The sequence below is a fragment of the Crocodylus siamensis genome, chromosome 2, assembly GCF_052110815.1.
Source record: "Crocodylus siamensis isolate JL-2025a chromosome 2, ASM5211081v1, whole genome shotgun sequence".
Classification (NCBI taxonomy): domain Eukaryota; kingdom Metazoa; phylum Chordata; order Crocodylia; family Crocodylidae; genus Crocodylus; species Crocodylus siamensis.
The window spans coordinates 57,683,989-57,702,333 of record NC_143396.1 but is presented as its reverse complement, the minus strand read 5'-3'; the positions used below and the strand labels follow the sequence as shown (position 1 = coordinate 57,702,333).

The 18,345-nt window shown below is 44.4% G+C and overlaps 1 long non-coding RNA gene across 1 annotated transcript; it reads left to right on the top strand.

Moving 5' to 3' along the window:
* Positions 1-11,444: 11,444 nt before the first annotated feature.
* LOC149870290 (uncharacterized) lies at positions 11,445-17,911 on the top strand. Its single transcript, XR_016440432.1, has 2 exons — positions 11,445-11,549; positions 15,815-17,911. It is a non-coding gene; the product is annotated as an uncharacterized LOC149870290 (long non-coding RNA).
* The last annotated feature ends 434 nt before the right edge of the window (positions 17,912-18,345 follow it).

Sequence of the window (18,345 nt, the reverse complement as noted above, 5' to 3'; positions counted from 1 at the left end):
ATTTTTTATGGAATATTCACGGAACTACTGGGACACATTTGCCAAAATCAGTGGTAGTTCCATGACTATTCCATGAAAAATGATACTTTACCCACACACGTGCCACAAATTTTTTACAAGAAATCTGTGATTTTCTCAGTGCCCTACATATGACTGCCTCTTAAAACAATTCTGACAACACTTATATTGTACAGTCTTCCTTGAAATTGTAAAGAAGATAGATACTTTACTTGTATGAGTTATCTGCTTTATTTTGTCTCCCTCCTGTCCACCTTGCCTCTCTTAGCAGTGCCACTCTTTTTCCCTCCCCACTTAACTACCATTTGTATGCTAATCACTGCTTTTTATTTAGAAGCTTTGCTTCTTGCAGTCCCTTCATGGCATCTGATGAAGTAAGCCTTCTGCTTATGAAAGCTTATGCATCTCTGATTTAGTTAGTTTATAAGGTGCAAGTTTACTCTGCCTTATACTTTACTCTGATCATTGTTTTAGAAAATTATTTTCAGAAGTCATTGAACATTTTTAGCATGTAAATGTAGTTGAATAACAGGAATGACTGAATCATGTAAGCAAGTTTCAGCATTCTGTAGTGGGACACTGCATCAAGCATGGTACCATTAAAATGAATAAAGCTGCTCTTTATTATATTCTTATGATTGCCTACCAGCATATTCTACCAAAACTCCCCAAATTAACCCCTCTGCAAACAAACAAACAACTCTCATGCAGCTCTGATTTAGTGCTTCTTAAATAGATTTTTTTTTAAAACCCACTGGATTTTATTTTAAACCTGCTGGTTAAACTTTAGATGTTACTATATGCACCTATGCAGACAAGGTTCTTTGGGTAAATCTGATAGTTTTTATAACACCAACTCAATTGGTTGGAAAAATTCTGCACCTAGGCAGTTTAGAGGTTATCTCTGCATTGCATACCTTTCATCACTGTTATATCTTTAGGCTTCCTTGTAGATTTATGATTGTGAGATGTTTCTGTTTTTTAGAACCAAGTAAAAGAGATCATCAGATGAGGACAGTCGTCAAGAAACAAAAGGCAAGGATAATATTGCTTTTTTCTCTTGAAGCCAGTTATTAACATTACGTGAAAAAGACAGAACAAGATATTTAAAAAATTATTGCATCAAGCTTTCTTACAAGCTTTCTATGCACTTAGTTTCCATATTGGCAAAGGGACTTTTTTTCCAAATCTTTTGGTTTTGTTTCTGGTTACTACAACCTTTTAAGATTAAGATTAATAAAAGAAAATGAAAATAAACTAGTTTATATGAGGATAATAAAGATAAACATTTTATATTTAATTTGAAATATGTAAGTGTATTAAAAATAATACATTCATTTTAGCCCATTTAATACAATGTCCAAAGCATTAGCAGAAAGTGATAATCCTAGCAAAGGCCTCGATCCTGCTGAGATATGAATATGCACTTAACTTTATATACTGTCAAGAGTCCTGTGAATTCAATGTGTAAAGTAAAGTGAACTTGTAAGTCTTCATGTGTTCTGGATTTAATTCTGTAGTGGGAAAATAATGTTGTTAACAGTACTGAAATGTGAAAACTTTAATACAGGTCATTTATAACTGCCAGTCTAATGTTATGGAGCTCAGTCCAACAAAAACTAAAAATAGACCTAACTTTATTCATGCAGGTATCCCTAGTGATCTCATCCCTTTATAACTGTGTTAGTTAAATTTAATCATTATTCCTAGATGTATTGTGCACATTTGATGTTAAATGTGTATGTTTAACTTTATTATTATCAACTTCTGGTCATCTTTATTTTACTCTTTGACTGTAACATTTATCAATACTTTCACTCAGGTATTATCAACAGGTCTTCCAGCAAACAGCTGAAGGCAGTGATATATGAGTTGGTACAAAAAAAGCCAACAACCTAACACTAATCATCACTAATATCTGACCTTATAAACTCAGCACAAATAGCATATGTTGTTAGCTAGTGTTAATGAGTAGTGTGCAACACAAGCATACATGAAAAATATTTTGATTTATGATTAAGCAAATTTAAGAAATTGGTCACATTTTTATTTTTGATTTTAGAGTGAATTTTAACTGAACTGTCTCAGGCAATTGTAGTGATTTCTAGTTCATATTTAACTTTCCTCATTGGCTTCATAGAATATTATAGCTACCATGCTAAAATGTGTACTTGAAGAGCTGCAGAACACACTGCATTCAAAACCTTGTCAGTCTATCCTAACCATACAGTAGATCAGTGGTTCAAAATGTGACTGTAGCAGTCATGATCAAACTATGGACCACATAACAACACTCTGTCCTCTATACACATTTGACAATGACATTGTAGAGACACATTCCCTTTCCTCAAGACCATTAGACTGGTTAACTAACCTTAAACTGAACTTATAATTGTTGTTCTAAGTCAGCCATACAAAAGAAGAAGCTGCTCAACATAAGCAGAAGAAGAAAATAATATTTGAAGGGGGGCTGAGTGTATACACACACGCAGGTACACACATACACATATGCAGGTAAGTCTGTGGAGAAGAGAAGATGGGTGGGGGGAACGGGTGTGGGGGGTGCAGATCGAGGCCCCCACAGCAAAGAAGGGAGTGGGAGGGGCTGGAGTGAATGGGGCTCCAAGGCCGGGGTGAGTCATGGGACAGTTGGAGCCCAGGTGGCTCATCCAGTGTGGGGCGGGGGAGCTCCCACCACTGCACGCACCCTGGGGGAGGCATGGGGGGCATGTGCCCCCCAGACTTGTGCATAGGGTGGGGGTAGACTGCCACTGTAGGCTGGGGTTCTGTGCCCCTCTGCCTTGGGAGCTGCTTGATGCCATGTGCCTGCTGCTGCTGGGCTGCACTTTATCCCCTGTCCACTCAGTGGCGGCAGGCACATGGTATCATACATGGCTCCTGAGGCAGTGGTAGTGGGATGCAGAGCCCCAGCTTGCAGCAGCAGCCTGCCTCCACCCCACTAACAAATCTGGGGGGCATGTACCCTCCGCGCCTCCCCTAGGCTCACAGCTCCCAATATTCACCCCTAACATACTTATAGATGGCCACCAAATCCCCTCTCAGTCTTTTCTTCCCCAACCTAACAGTCCCAGATCCCTTAGTCTTTCCTCATAAGGTTTGTCCTCCAAGACCTTAATCATTCCTGTGGCTCTTCTCTGGACCCTTTCAAGATTCTCCACTTCTTTTTTTGAAGTGTGACACCCAGAACTAGATGCAGTACTCCAGTTGGGGTTTCACCAGTGCTGAGTAGAGAGGAAGTATTGCTTTCTTAGCTCTGCTCACGACGCATCAGCTAATGCATCCCAGTATGCTGTTAGCTCTGTTGACTACAGCATTGCATCGGTGGCTCATGTTCATTCTGTGATCAACCATAACCCCGAGGTCCCTTTCAGGTGTCATACTGTCCAGAATATTGCCTAACCTATATTCACGTCACTGGTTACTCCCTAGGTGAAGCACTCTGCATTTATCCTTATTGAATGCATCCAGTTCCACTCCACCCACTTTTCCAGCTTGTCCAGGTCTGCTTGGATCTGCAACTTATCCCCTAGCATGACTGCTTTTCCCGATAACTTAGTATCATCCACAAACTTGCCAGTATCTAAATCGTTGATAAAGATTTTGAACAGCACGGGGCCAAGAACTGAACCCTGCAGGACACCACTGGCCACTTCCCATCAAGACGATACAGACTCATCCATTAACACTCTCTAGGTTCGACCTCTTAGCCAGTTCCCAACCCACCTGACTAGCCCACAATCTGGACTCTGCCAGCCCACAATTCCCCAGGTTTTTTTTTTATAGAAGTGTCATTGGAGACCATATGGAAAGCCTTTTTAAAATCCAAGTATATGTAATTAACCATCTCTCCCACATCTAAGCAGTTTGTTACCTGATCATAGAAGTAGACAAGGTTGATCAGACGTGACTTGCCCACAGTGAAACCATGCTGGCTATCCTGCAGCATCATGCCTTCTGCCAGTCTATCACAAATGGACTGCTTAATAATTTTTTCCAAAATTTTACCCAGTATCAAGGTCAAACTGACCTGCCTATAGTTTCCTGGATCCTCCCTCCTGCTCGCCTTAAAGATTGGCACCACATTGGCCCTTTTCCAATCTTCTGAGGAACAACCACCCTTCCTGAACTCCCTTCCCCCACAGTTACTCTTCCCATAGGGTCTCTCCAACTATTTTCCTAAGCTCAATGAAGTCAGCCTTCCTGAAGTCAAGCACCTCTGCCCTACTAATTGACTGCCCTGCCCTATGACAGATAGTGAATTCAATCATCTTCTGATCACTGTCTCCCAGATTACCCTCAATTCTCAGATCTCCCACCGGGTAATCCCCTTTGGCTAGAACCAAATTCAAGAAAACCTTCCCCCTGGTTTGCGCATTCACCTCCTGGACTAAATAAAATTCTTCCTCACTGGACAAAAACCCACATGACTGGTCAGATCTGGGCAGGTGCTCCTCCCAGCAGTTTTCAGGGTAATTGAGGTCAACCATGACAACCATGTCCCTTGAACATGCAGCCTCCATCAGTTCTCTGGAAAATTCTGGCTCTTCCTCCTGGTGTGATGGTCTATAGTAGATGCCTACCATCAAGTCCCCTTCTCCTCGTCCCCCGAGTATCTTGACCCACAGGGTCTCAAGTTGTCCTTCTCTCAAACCAATTTGGCTCTCTGAGGAGGCAATACCACTCCTTTACATAGAAAGCTACACCTCCGCCCTTCTGTAGTCCACCTGTAGTCCTCTATGCATACAGCCCAGTTATGCATGGAGTCCCACCAGGTCTCCTTTATTCTGACAAGATCATATTCCCTATTTGCTAGCAGGACTGCCAGTTCCTTCTGCTTATTCCCCAGTCCTAGTGTTTGTGTATAGACAATTAAGTCCCCCATTGGTTACCCCCACTTCCCCTCTGCCCTGATGTCATTCCAGCCTCTTTACCTCCCTCTTTATGTCCTTCCTGCTTGGCTGTCCCCTGACTTGCATTTCCATCTGCACACCATCCCACAATGCACCTAGTGCATCTATGCTCAGTTCCAGGATAGGGAGTGTGAGAAAAGGAGAGGCACCTGTCAAAGATGGCAGCTGCAAAGGCAACATCAGATGAACTATTTGTCCTCTGAGCTTCCATCTCATTGCAACTTGGTTTATTGTCAGATTTTGCCATTTTCCGCCATAGGATTTAAATTGAAACGCTGTTTTGTGATTGGATGATGAAATATACCATGAAACTAAAGTATTAACTTGGACTAGGCAGTTGTTAAAATCTGAATCAAATTCTTGCTTCATTTGTAATTTTAGGAAGAACACAGAAGGTTTGGCACATCACTTCTTCTGTATTGTAACCTGATAGGGATCCCCGCAACATCAGAAGGGAGAAAAACAAATCAGCAAGCACTACAGTATTGAAATAATGATATTAACAAGGCAACACTTATTTGTTATTCATTAGGATCCCAGTTCAGCAAATCACTTAAGCACCTCTTCAGCCTCTTGGGCCTTTTCAGCCTAAAAAATAGAAGGCTACAAGGGGACTTGGTAGCCGCTTACTTCTACATCAGGGGAATACATCAAGAGCTCGATGAACAACTGTTCACCGGGGCACCCTTGGGGAAAACCAGGAGTAATGGCTACAAACTCCTTGAAGACTGCTTCAGGCTCAACTCTAGGAAAAGCTTCTTCACAGTCAGGGTGTCTAAACTGTGGAATAAACTTCCCCCAGAGGTGGTGCAATCACCTACCCTGGAAATCAGAGGAGACTGGATGGTAACCTTGCTGGGGTCACCTGACTCCAGTTGTCTTTCCTGCCTAGTGCAGGGGGGGCTGGACCCGATGATCTTGTGAGGTCCCTTCCAGCCCCTTACAATCTATGAATTTTTGTGCTTTATTTAATCATATACTTAAGTGTTTTTTTTCATTGTGACAGACGTAAGCATTATCCTAATTTACAAGCATGTAGTTTTAAGCTCATGCTCAAGTGTTTTGTGAAACTAGATCTTAGATTCTAAACAGCTGGCCTGCTACAATCTTTAGTTTAATTTATTCCATAATGCTTGCAGTAGTCTCTAAATTAATGGATTATATTAATAGATCCATAGATGTTAGGGTCAGACGGGACCTCTCAGTAGGTCATCAAGTCCGACCCCCTGCCCTGGGCAGGAAAGGCCGCTGGGGTCAGATGACCCCAGCTAGATGCTTGTCCAGCCTCCTGTTGAAGACCCCCAAAAGTTACTTCTTTTTTTCTTTTGTGTTCTTAAAAATAGAGCCCAGTACATACCAACATTAATCATTTGATTTGTCCAGCTTATTATCTTGTGTCCAGACAGGTTTTAAAAAGTAGTGGTTCACTTTCCTCATATAATTGTGGAGCCGGTCTGTAACTGCACTGCAGTCTTTTCCCTGATGAATAATCCTTTTATTTCCTTGTAATCTTCTTTCCTTCATTCCCAGGACATTTCTTCCTGATTACTTATGGTTAAAAACAAATACACACAATTATCCTCCCAGGTCTCTAAGTACATTACAGCATTCTGTTTCCCCTAGAATTTGTTCTGCTAATTTACTCAAATTGAAATCTTTGCTTACTAATTTTCCTTCCATTGATAGATATAGATACCTATACTTGATAGATATATATCTATATCCATATCTGTATAAATTCAGGGTTCGAATTACACACTTACTCTTGTGGGGGGTCTGCAGTGGTGGCAGCCGTAAGCTCAAAGGAGCTGCCACCACTGCCTGAGCTGTTTAGAAAGGCAGGGGGTGGGCTTGTAGCTCTCTTATAGAGGGGCTTATAGGGGCTCTTGTCTTTTATGGGGGTATTTCCAACCCTGGATAAATTGTTGATCTTTTTTCCACACTTACTATTTTCCCTGGTTTTTTAATTACCAGGCACTAAAGTTCTAACTTTATTTTTGGCAGAGAGCATATCTGCACTGCAAGTACCATCTTTGTGAGTGTCCTGATCAGAGCATAATTCTCTCCTGACGTAGGCTATATTAAAATACAAGTCCAAATACTTATGCACATGCTTAATTTTACATATACAGCAGAGGCTACCTGTGGGGTTCAAACCTTTATAGGAATGGGTCCAAGGCTTTCAGTATTGGAGGATATGGTTACAATCATGCCTGCGTTACAGAATGGTGTCTCTTCTGTCTTTGCAAATACATTTATTTTGATAGCTACATTTTAACATGTTGCATGGTATAAATGTGTGCCAGAAGAACAGATTATTGAATGCTTTTGTACTCTGCTGCTATAACATTTCAACACTTGAAATTACTTTCTTGCTTCTTTAAAAATTACATACCTAAGGGTTTAGTATTAAGAGTATGTTCTTTAAGGTGAAAGTTTGCCATTAATGGTCACAGTAATAACTGATATTACCCAGATGTTTTCAAGTATGCTTTGGATGGTTTCTATAGATAGAAGTGACATTGATGTGTAAATTTTTTTAAGATTAAGTTTATCATTTGGTATAATTGTAAATATGCCTACAGTGTTCTTAGTTTTTATCATTGTTTGTACAAGAAAGGGATGTGCTAGTTTGCACCATGCAGTCACTCCAGATATATGATGTGATCATCAGCTGGTGTAAATCAGCATTGACCTGCTGAAGTTTAACATGTTTATAGTGACTTACACCTTGAGGGGATTTGGTCCACATTGTTTACATATGCCATCTATTTCAAATACGGATATAGAAGAACCCCTGCATAAATGATGAATGTAGCAGCTCATTTCAGCATCAGCCTCTGGAGAATATGTGCTGTCGAATCATCATTTGTGTACAAAGACATATAATGAATTGTATGGTTTGGTCAAATATATTCCTATTTTACTTTCAGTTTATCTCTTTTTAGATAATGCTAATCAATTTTTCAGGCAGTCTCTTTTTTGCAGGTAGTTTCATCAGCTCCTCTGTTCCTGAAGACCTGGGCTCTGGAACAAGAGGGCATTTTTGTGAGTTTTTGTGACTAAGTCCATTGTGAATATATGTGTGTCTTTAAAAAGAAATGTCGCAAATTTTCTAGTGCCCTGTGACTAATAAGTTGTAGAACTGGGAACAGATCCAATGAATCTTGATTCCTAGCTCATGTTTAATCTTTAAACCTTTATTCTGAGCTCTTCTCCCAACAATAATTTAAAAGTTTGCACTGCGTGTACCAGAAAGATCAGTGAATGTGCTAGCAAAATATCTGCTAAATACCTTTAAACTTAAATGAGCAAATGTTTTAAATTGATTCTGCACTTCACATGTTGTGGGCAAAACTGAAACAAGGTGAGGAGTGTATGCCTCTCCTATACGTTTCTGTCCATGATGCTATAAAATTCCAGCTTTCAAGAGCTGGTGGTAAGCTTCATTCCTGTGATCAAACAGTATATACTTTCTAAAGTTTTGAAGGTCAAAAGAACTTTCTATTTAGCTACAACTGGCCTGGTAAGTGTGTATTACTGAATACAGCCAGGAGGGAAGCATCAGTGGCAGACTGAATGGCAGTGCTGTGGACATCACATAATTTTTTTTGTACATGCTTTGGGGAAGCTTGCACTGAGAGCTAGCACTTGCATGGTGTTTATGGACGTGAAGGGACTACACTGGCTAGTCTATGCTCAGAGATCCCAGGGAAAGCCCCTGCACTCCAGGACTGGGTGAAATCTAGTGATGTATGAAAAATAGTGTTTAGCTGTTGATAATGCCCTGTCTCCCTCCCAGAACCCCAAAATGAGTTAATTTGTGCTATGATTATTTTAAAATGAATGAGATTATTACCAAAAGTGTGGTTTTGGGCTAGTTGAAATACTTTTAGTGGTCCTTTTCCTGTCGTTCTACAGATCATTCATAACTATGACTTTTTTGCATACAAGATAAATAAGCCCTGAATCAGCAAAGTACTTATATTTGTGCTGAGCTTTCAACACATGGGTTTCATAGTTTCATAGTTTCTAGGGTCGGATGGGACCTGAGCACTTCATCAAGTCCGACCCCCTGCCATGGCAGGAAAGAGTACTGGGGTCAAACGACCCCAGCAAGGTGTTCATCCAGCCTCCTCTTAAAGACCCCCAGGGTAGGAGCCAGCACCACTTCTCTTGGAAGCTGGTTCCAGATCCTAGCCACCCTGACGGTGAAGTAGCGCCTCCTGATATCTAGCCTAAATCTACCCTCTGCCAGCTTGTGACCGTTATTCCTGGTCGCTCCTGGCAGTGCTTGGGGCCCCTCTGACTAGTTTGTAACAGGCCACTAGATCCCCCCTCAGCCTTCTCTTGTGAAGGCTGAACAGGTTCAGGTCCCGTAGCCTCTCCTCATAGGGCCTGCCCTGCTGCCCCCTGATCATGCGAGTGGCCCTCCTCTGGACCCTCTCCATGCTGTCCACATCTCTTTGCAAGTGCGGCGCCCACAACCGGATGCAGTACTCTAGCCATGGCCTGACCAGTGTCACATAGAGGGGGATTATCACCTCCTTGGACCTGCTTGAGATGCATCTGTGGATGCATGACAAGGTGTGGTTGGCCTTCCTAACTGCATCCCTACACTGTCGGCCCATGTTCATCTTGACATCAATGATGACTCCAAGATCCTTTTCTGCCTCTGTACTGAAGAGAAGGGAGTTCCCCAGCCTGTATGTATGCTGCTGGTTGTTTCTCTCCAGGTGCATCACCTTGTATTTGTCGGTGTTGAATCCCATCCTGTTCTCATCTGCCCACCCCTGTAACCTGTCTAGGTCCGATTGCAGCCTATTCCTCTCTTCTAGCGTGCCCACATCCCCCCACATCTAAGTGTCATCGGTAAATTTGAACAGGGTGCTATTTACCCCCTCGTCCAAGTCACTGATGAAGATGTTGAACAGTGCGGGCCCAAGGACTGAGCCCTGCGGAGTCCACATCCCTCCAGATCGAAAATGACCCGTCCACTACCACTCTCTGGGTGCGGCCCTCCAGCCAGTTGGCAACCCATTTGACTGTGTGGGTGTCAACACCACAGCCCCCCAGTTTCATAATGAGAATGGGGTGAGAGACAGGGCAGTCCCATTTAAGTAAGGAGGACTTAAGCCAGGGGCAGGCAATTATTTTGGGTGGAGGGCCACTTAACCAGTTTTGGCAGGCTGTCGAGGGCCACATGGGAAGCCCTGCCCTGTGACAGGAGACCCACCCCTTAACAGGTGCCCCAGCCCCTGGTCACCGTCTTGGGACCAATGTCCCAGGGCCAGCACCAGTGGGGCCCAGAGGCTGACAAGGGTCTGTGGAGCTGGGCTGGGCTGCACCAGCAGGGCTGCACCAGCAGGGAGGGGGGAGCTAGTCTGGCTCCATAGAGCCATGCCAGCTGGGACCTTGCACTCCTGCCACCCTGCTCTGGGCGCTGACCATGGGGCAGGTGAGGGGCCACTTTTCCCCACGCTCAGCACCAGCTTGTAACCCACCCCTGCTACCAGCCTGGCAGTGGGGCTGGTTTACAAGGTGGTGCTGAGCATGGGGGGGGGAGAAAGCAGACCCTCCACACCCCATGCCCAGTGCCCTGCACTGCAGCCGCTCACAACCTGCATGGGGCTGCCTGTGCCTGCTCCAGACAGTCCCATGTGGGCTGCAAGCACCTGCAGCATGGGGTGCCAGGCATGGGGCAGGCAAGGGGCTGCTGTTCTCCACACAGGGAAGGAGCCCAGGGAAAAGCTGAGCACGGGGGGGAAGCAGCCCCTCCCCTGCCCCATGCTGCAGGTGCTTGCAGCCTGAGTGGGGCTGTCCAGAGCGGGCACAGGCAGCCCCATGTGGGCTGCAAGCAGCTGCAGCATGGGGCACCAGTTGTGTGATGGGGAGGGGCCGCTTCCCACCCCATGCTCCTTCCCTGCCCGGGGTCCCCCCGCTCCCTGAGCTTCCTGCACCAGGGCAGCCACGTGCTCCCAGCCCAGAAACCATGGCTGGGTCTTCCAGCTGGGGGGCAGGGTGGGACAGGGTGGGCCTCACTGTTGTGGAAGCCTGCCGGGCTTCCCCTGGGTCCTACTGCCCTTGGTTCCTGTAATTTTTGACAGAACCATGGGCAGAGAAATATTAATTTTCTACATTTTTTTTAGGGGCCCCATGGGCCGGATAGAATGGCCTCGTGGGCTGGATCCGGCCTCATGGGTTGGATCTGGCCCGTGGGCTGTATTTTGCCCACCCCTGACTTAAGCACACTGTTGAAGCGTTTGTGTAAGGTGAATTATATATTTCATACACAAAAACATAAGTAAGAGTGAATCCCATTGTTTTTCTAAAACAACTAGGATGACCAACCCTTCCTTTATTACCAACGAGAGGGAGAATCATTTTAAAAATAGAAATGTCACATGGTAGCAGAGCAGCCATTCCATCACAGAGGATTGCTTGGCTCAAGCTACTAAACTCCAGTGTTTTCTACTTAGAAGAAGTGAAGGAGTACAGCTCTATAGAGAACCTTACTAATTTTTCTAAGACATATTTCTTTTACTATTATAGGGCTTGGCTGAAACAATGGACAAATTTTGTGACCTGAAGTTCAGCTTGGTAAGAAGATTTGTTCAAAAGGGAAGATGCTAAAACTTATTTTCTTTTCATTTACATTTTTATGAAGTGTTAATCAACTAAATTATTATTTAGGAGGGGAACAAAAGCATTTCTCCTGAATATGGAACCTTTTTATTTAGACAAATGTTAAAATGTTGAACTTCAGTAACTACATTTTAGGTTGAGCCTATATTGATGATCAAAAAAATTGTCAAGAAATAGCCTTTTCCAGAAACCTTTTTTTACAGTTAAGCTTGTGCAGTAATTTCCAGTCATCCATTAGGACTTGTTCCTAGCCTGTACATGCTGCTCTGACTGCTTCCTCACTGCGTTTTGGTAAGAGGAGTGAACCTGGAAACTAGAAGAAAAGACAATCTCTAGGAAATGCACATGCACCGATGTATTCTGCAGGCTTTTCCGCTGGCTTTCCTCTTTTGTCTGACCATGCAGACATGCAAGAGACAAGTACAGAAAGGTATGGCCCAGTGAATGCAAAAGAGGAAACTGCTGTGACACCAGTGCTCCTTCCCACTTGTCACTGAATAAACCAGAGGTTCTCATCCTTTTTAGACTCAAGACTCCCTTTGTTAGATTTGTATACCATTAAAAGGCTCCCAAGGCACCCCAGGGTGCTCTGGCACCCTGGTTGAGAATCACTAGAATAGAAAAAGTTGTGGCTTGCAGTTACCTATAAGCACTTTTCTTTCCCAGTGTATTCCTTAACATAGCTTATAGGTTGCCTGTTATCTCTGCATCACTATCACTAACTTCCTAAAAGAAGTGGAGTGGGGAGAGAAACCCTCTCTTATTTTCTTTGTAACAGAAAATAAACCAGGAAAGAATTTTCTTAATCAGTGTCTGCTAACGTCTGCCCCAATCTGAAATTAACCCACACTAAGTCTAAATTCTGTGATTACTTAAAATCTGGGGTAATATCAAAATCTACTTCATTTATGTTGCTCTTTTATGATGCCTTTATTATATTTTGCTGCCTTTTGGTTGGTGAGGGAGTGAGGGTGGGAAACCTAGCTGGGGATGCAGCCTGGTTTGCCTGGTGGAAGTGGAGCAGCCCCTGCCAGACTTTTCCCTGCTGGAGTGGAGGGGGTGGGGATGTGGGCCAGCAGGGTCAGGTAGAGGGGAGGGAGTGGGGTTTAAACCCCCTCCATGGCCCACAACACCCCAGCCTGGCCCTGTGTGGCAGGGGCTGTCACCCTTCTGCCTCCCCCCCCAGCTCCCTGCTGAAGCGGAGAGCAGAGGTCATGGCCAGGCCCCCGCCAGCACGATCAGGGTCAGGCAGGGAAGGGGAGTTTAATCCTCCCTCCCTCTCTCCCACTGGCACAGGACCCAAGCCAGGGTCTGTCCAGCTTTCACCTTGCTCGCCACTCAAGCAGCAGGTTGTGTGGCCAAGTGGTGGCCCACACAGTGCCTCAGGCAAAGTGTGGGGGTGGCAGGGGGGTTTCCCACTGGCACGGGACCCAAGATGGCTGCTCAAGTGGTGAACAGAGGGGAAAGCCAGGCAAACCCCAGCTGGGGTCCCATACTGGTGGGAGAGAGGAGGCAAGGGGCACCTAATTCCTATCTCTCCCCCACTTCACCTGAGGCAATGCCCAGGCAACCATCTGGCCACGTCTCCTGCCACTCCAGCACAAGCAGAGGGGAAAAGCTGGGCAGACCCCCCCAGGCACAGCCTGGCTGGGTTCCCTGCAGGCCAGGGTGGGGTTTATACTGCTCGCAATCATACTCAGCAGCTGGCCGGGGTCTGGCTACCCATCCCACCCCCCAACTCTGCTTCCCTCCAACCTTCTGGCCACTGCTGTGGTACCCTCCAACTTCTAGCCTGAGTCACTGCAGGCATTTTGGGATTCAAAAGTGAATGTCTATTCACTTGCTTCTTGTTTCAATCTACCCAGGTTAGACTAACCTGCAAAGATTGAATCAATTCAGGCCCGGGCTTTTTGAATGTCTGTACTTAGCCAAAGTGTAAATACATGTTAGTAGAGAAAGCTAATGATCCACAGTGCAGAATTAGAACTTGAATTATAGCAGCAGATCAAGCATGGTTGTTCATTGGCTTCTTAAAAACATCATTATTATTTCAATAGCTTGTTTAATAGTTTTTAAAATATATCTATAAATGCACACAATTTGAAGCTGGACTTGGTACAGTTTTCATATTAAGAACAAATTTGTTTTATGCTGCCATACTGATTTGGTGTTCCATATTAGGACAAAATGCCAAACTGAAATCCCAGAATCTGTAATTTCAGAAACTCAAGCACAAGTGTCTTTTAAATGGAAATCCTGGCAATAGCCAACTGCAACTGAGATTGCAGTTTCACTGTGGCCCACCACTCAACAGCAGCAGTGAAACTGGTGAAACTTGCCTGATAAGCAGGTTTTGAAAGGGATCTGTATTGCATAAAAATAGTCACTGAAACATATTCATAGGAACTTTGACAAATCTGCATGTTTCAACCAAAAATCAGGTGTCCCATGTATCTCAGCTTGGGTATGTCTACATAATTTACTCACACTTCCTTATTACAGTGCAGGTGAACCTTAGTTAAAATTTAATATGGAACTTTGATAAACAATATGCTATTAATACACATATTATATTTTAATAATATTTTCTCCATAATGAACTTTGCATTCATCTTCTGTTATTAGGGCTACATTTAGTCCTGTATAACTTTGCTTGGCAAAACTGGCATGGCCTGAATACTCACAGCAAAGAAATAATCTATATACTCTCTCTGTCTTTATAAATCTAAGCAATTTCTCTAACTCAATCAACGTCACTCTGTGGGCAGAACGTAATCGCATTTCATCTTTGTTAAAACCATCTTTAAATTGATAAATGTGAACTCAAAGACTAGTATCTTTAAGATCAAAATAAGCCCAACATTTTCTAGATGAAGAAAAGGTTTTATTTTGGATGATAGTATTTTTTACCATCTGTGTCTGTTGTCTACAGAAGCATAACAGAAAGTGGATGGATAGCTTCTGCATATTGGCTTTATTGATTCTCTGTACATGTTTTAAAAGGATTCTTAACCTGATCTACAAGATAACTTCTGAACACACTGTAACAAATAGGGGTGCACTAATAAAGAATTTTTGGCTGATACTAATGGCCAAATATTAATGAGTCATATTGGCTGATACCGATCTGATTGCCAAAATTCAAGCCCGGCAGCTTCGAGAGTAGCATCCAGCTGATAGGTCTGTTGGGGGTAAGGGGCGGGGTGGAGTAGAAGGGGCATGGAAGGAAGATCGAGGCCCCCATGGTGAAGGAGGGAGTGGGGCTGGGGCAAGCACTGCCCAGCTGGGGCGGAGTGGGATTCAGGATGGAGCCATGAACAGCTCATCCAGGGAGTGGGGGTGCAACCCCCACTACCGTGCACACCCCCAGGAGAGGTATGGGGGGCATGTGCCCCCAAGATTGTGCATAGGGTGAGGGTGGGCTGTCGCAGCATGCTTGGGGCTGGGGCTGCACTGGGCTCTTCCCAGTGCTGGGGTTGGGCCAGGCCTGCACTTGGGGTAAGCAACAACAGCAGTGGAGGGGAGGGGGTGCTACGGCAAATTTTGGGGTGGCTGTAGCTCACCACATAGCCCTCCCTCTCATTGCTGCCTCCACCAACCCCAAACAGGGTCAAGTGCACTGGCTCAAGTGCACAACAATAGCTTGTCCTCACCCTGTGTGCAGACCTGGGGTGGGGAGTGCACATGCCCCCATACCTCCCCCAGGGGTGCCTGCAGCAGCAGGAGTACCCCACACCCCATGGACAAGCTGCTTGTGGCTCTGTCCTGGTGCCTGCCCTGGCTGGGCAGGGCCTGCCCCTGCCATAGCCTCACTTCCTCCCCCATGACGGGGGCCTCAATCTGCCCCTTCCCTCCCCTGCCACCCATTTCCCCCCACAGACTTACCGGTTGGATGCTGCTCTCCACAGTGCCAGGCTGTACTCCTGTCTGCGTGCATGCTGGGGCTGTAGTCATGCATGCAGCATCATCAGCAACATTATTGGCCACATCAGCCAAAAAAGCCGATTGCTGATAATGTCAATTTTCCTTTTATCAGTGCTGATACAATGTGGTCCAATGTATTGGTGCACCTCTAGTAACAAATTAATATGCATTCATAAACTCTTTGGAATGAATAACTTACGTTATGGTTATATGAAGAGATAACAGTATGATATGAGGGTTTTGTATTGTTTAAAAATCAGCATGTAGTTATTCTGTTTTTTTTTTATCTCCTATAGATCAGTGAAGGAGCAGAGTGCATTTTTATTCCCAAAAAAATTTTTCTTGAGAAAGCACCTGACAAATCCAAGAGAGCAGCTCTTGAGCTGGTGAGCACCTTTCCCACCAAGAAGATGATTAGAGAGAGTTACACCAGGCAGCAGGCTTGGAGCACCTACAAGGCCAAAGTTGTGGGAGAGCAGATCAAGAGATGCACTAGACCAACTTCAGCTCATTTTTCTTTTTAAGGGCAACTGATTGTAGTTGATTAACTTATGGCTAGGTACTTCTTCCTTTAATACATTAGATAATGATGCTTTATGCCAGGGCTGTCCAATTGACCCTGGGCTCCCACCCAGCCTATGAGAAAGAGCCCAGCAGTTGGAAGCAGCTAAGTTCCTTCATCCTTTCTTGTGAACAGTGGGGATGTCTCCTCTCCCCTCTACCTCTCTGAAATATCTGGCTTGAGAAAGGACAGAAAGGTGTAAGGAACCTCTGTAGTGGCCCACACATCCTACAAGTGAGAGAAGGAAACAAAGGGGTATGAAGAGCTTTGCTGTGGCTGCCCCTTGCTGTACACAGGTAAGGTGGGTAGAGAACCCTGGGAGGAGTAAGGGCTGAGGCTCAGGACATGATGAACAAGGTGTTGGGCAGATGTGTACACTGTAGGTATGGACCAGTTGGGGCGGAACTAATATGGGCATGGGCGACTGGTACCACCTTAGTCAGTCCTGCTAGCCAGGGCAGGGGTCCCCCTGTGGCTGATCCCACAGTGGCCCATCGTTGCAGCCGTTTCCAGTAGTGGCCGCAGCTGCTTCTGGGACCAGCTGCAGAGATTGGCTGGCGCTTGCAGGGTGGGCACCGGCATTTCCACCCGCCCCCCCTGCCCATCACCTAAGCAGTAAGCACAGTCAGTCAGGGGGTGCACATGCACCCCCATGCACCCCTTACGCATCGCCACTGTATATGGGGCTGAGGCAACAGGATTATTTGGAGAATGGGGACAGGAAGACATGGAGCTGAGAGCTCCAGCAATGGGATCAAAACCACCTTCCCCAGTAAATTTGGGAAAGTGGCTATAATGAATTCCCCATACTCTCACTCTTGTGTGTGTGCATACACACACATATACACACCCAAAACCACATGACTGAAAAAAATCATTATTATGTACACAGAACATGACAAGTGATTCTTGGAACTTTAGGACTAGTTGTAGCAGGAAAGATATGTTTCGGCTTGATTTCAAGACACTTTTGGGTCTCTTGGGAAGAACTAAATAGTCCTTGTACCTCGTCCTGGGAGGGAACAAGAAGAGCTCATAAAAAGTTCTTCCTGACCTTGACCTCTGAATCAGGTGCAATCCTGGACCTCTTGCTCCTCTCACACAGGAGTTTACCGTCCGCAGTAACAATAGAAAAGCCATGTATGTGGTACCATTCCTTATGTATTGACCAGTTCACTTCAAATGGATCCATTAATGTCACCTCAGAAGTTGTTTTGTAAAGATAGACTTAATCAAACTGTAAGATATATTTCACCATTACTATACAATCATGGAATTGCAGTGTAGCACACATATCTTAAACTTAGAAAAAATAAATTACTCAACTAGAAAATGTTCCACTGCTCCCCTTCCCTGCTCTTCAGCTACTCTTAAAACCAACAGTTAGAACGTTTTGTAGCTGAACATTGATTCTCTGAGTAACATTTCTTTCCCTGAGCAATGTGGAAGTTTGGGCTGCCTGCTTCCTCTGGCTTTGTATGGAAAATATTGGCTTTCCTCTGGAAAGAAGCCCAGAAGCTATGGATCTCAGACTATTACTACCCCAAGGTTTCCTACAACATTGCGCTGTATGTGCTATGCATTTGACTGAGTGTTGTGGACTGTCTAGCATTGTTTAGTTTCTGTTTTTTATTATGCTTCCATGAGGCGTTCCCCAGTGAGCAATTATTTCCATCTGGAAACTCACTGTTAACAATTTTTGTTGCAGTTTTTCTCTGTAATGATTAAGTCAAAATTACTACCATGCATAAAAAGTACAAAGGCTTGTATGCAAACATAATGTTGTTTTTCTTTCAATTTTATCTCCAACCAATAAAATAATTGACTGTCACATACTGATGTTTGTTTCACTGTAATACTATTAAGCAGTTTCCTGACTTAGAAAACATGAAGGGAAGGACATTTGTTGAAAGGAAATACACTGAAAAGATCAGAGAGGAGATCAACTCATTATTGTAAATAAACTTCTAAATCCTTCATGTCAATGTGTAGCTGCAATTCCAGAAGAATTGTTTGTGGAGTAGGTGTGATTTCACCCACCACCGGCCCCTGTGCCTCACCATTTCAATTAGACTAGAAGAGCTGAGTACAGTACATACAAAATGGCAGAACTGAGCAGGGACTTTGTTGTATGTTCATACAGCACCTAGCACAGGGACAGGTGACCCCTGACACATGTGCCAAATAATAGTATGCAAAGACATTTTACTTGGCAAGCTAGGAGGTGTGTGAGGAAATAGTTTAAAAAAAACAACTTTTTTTTAA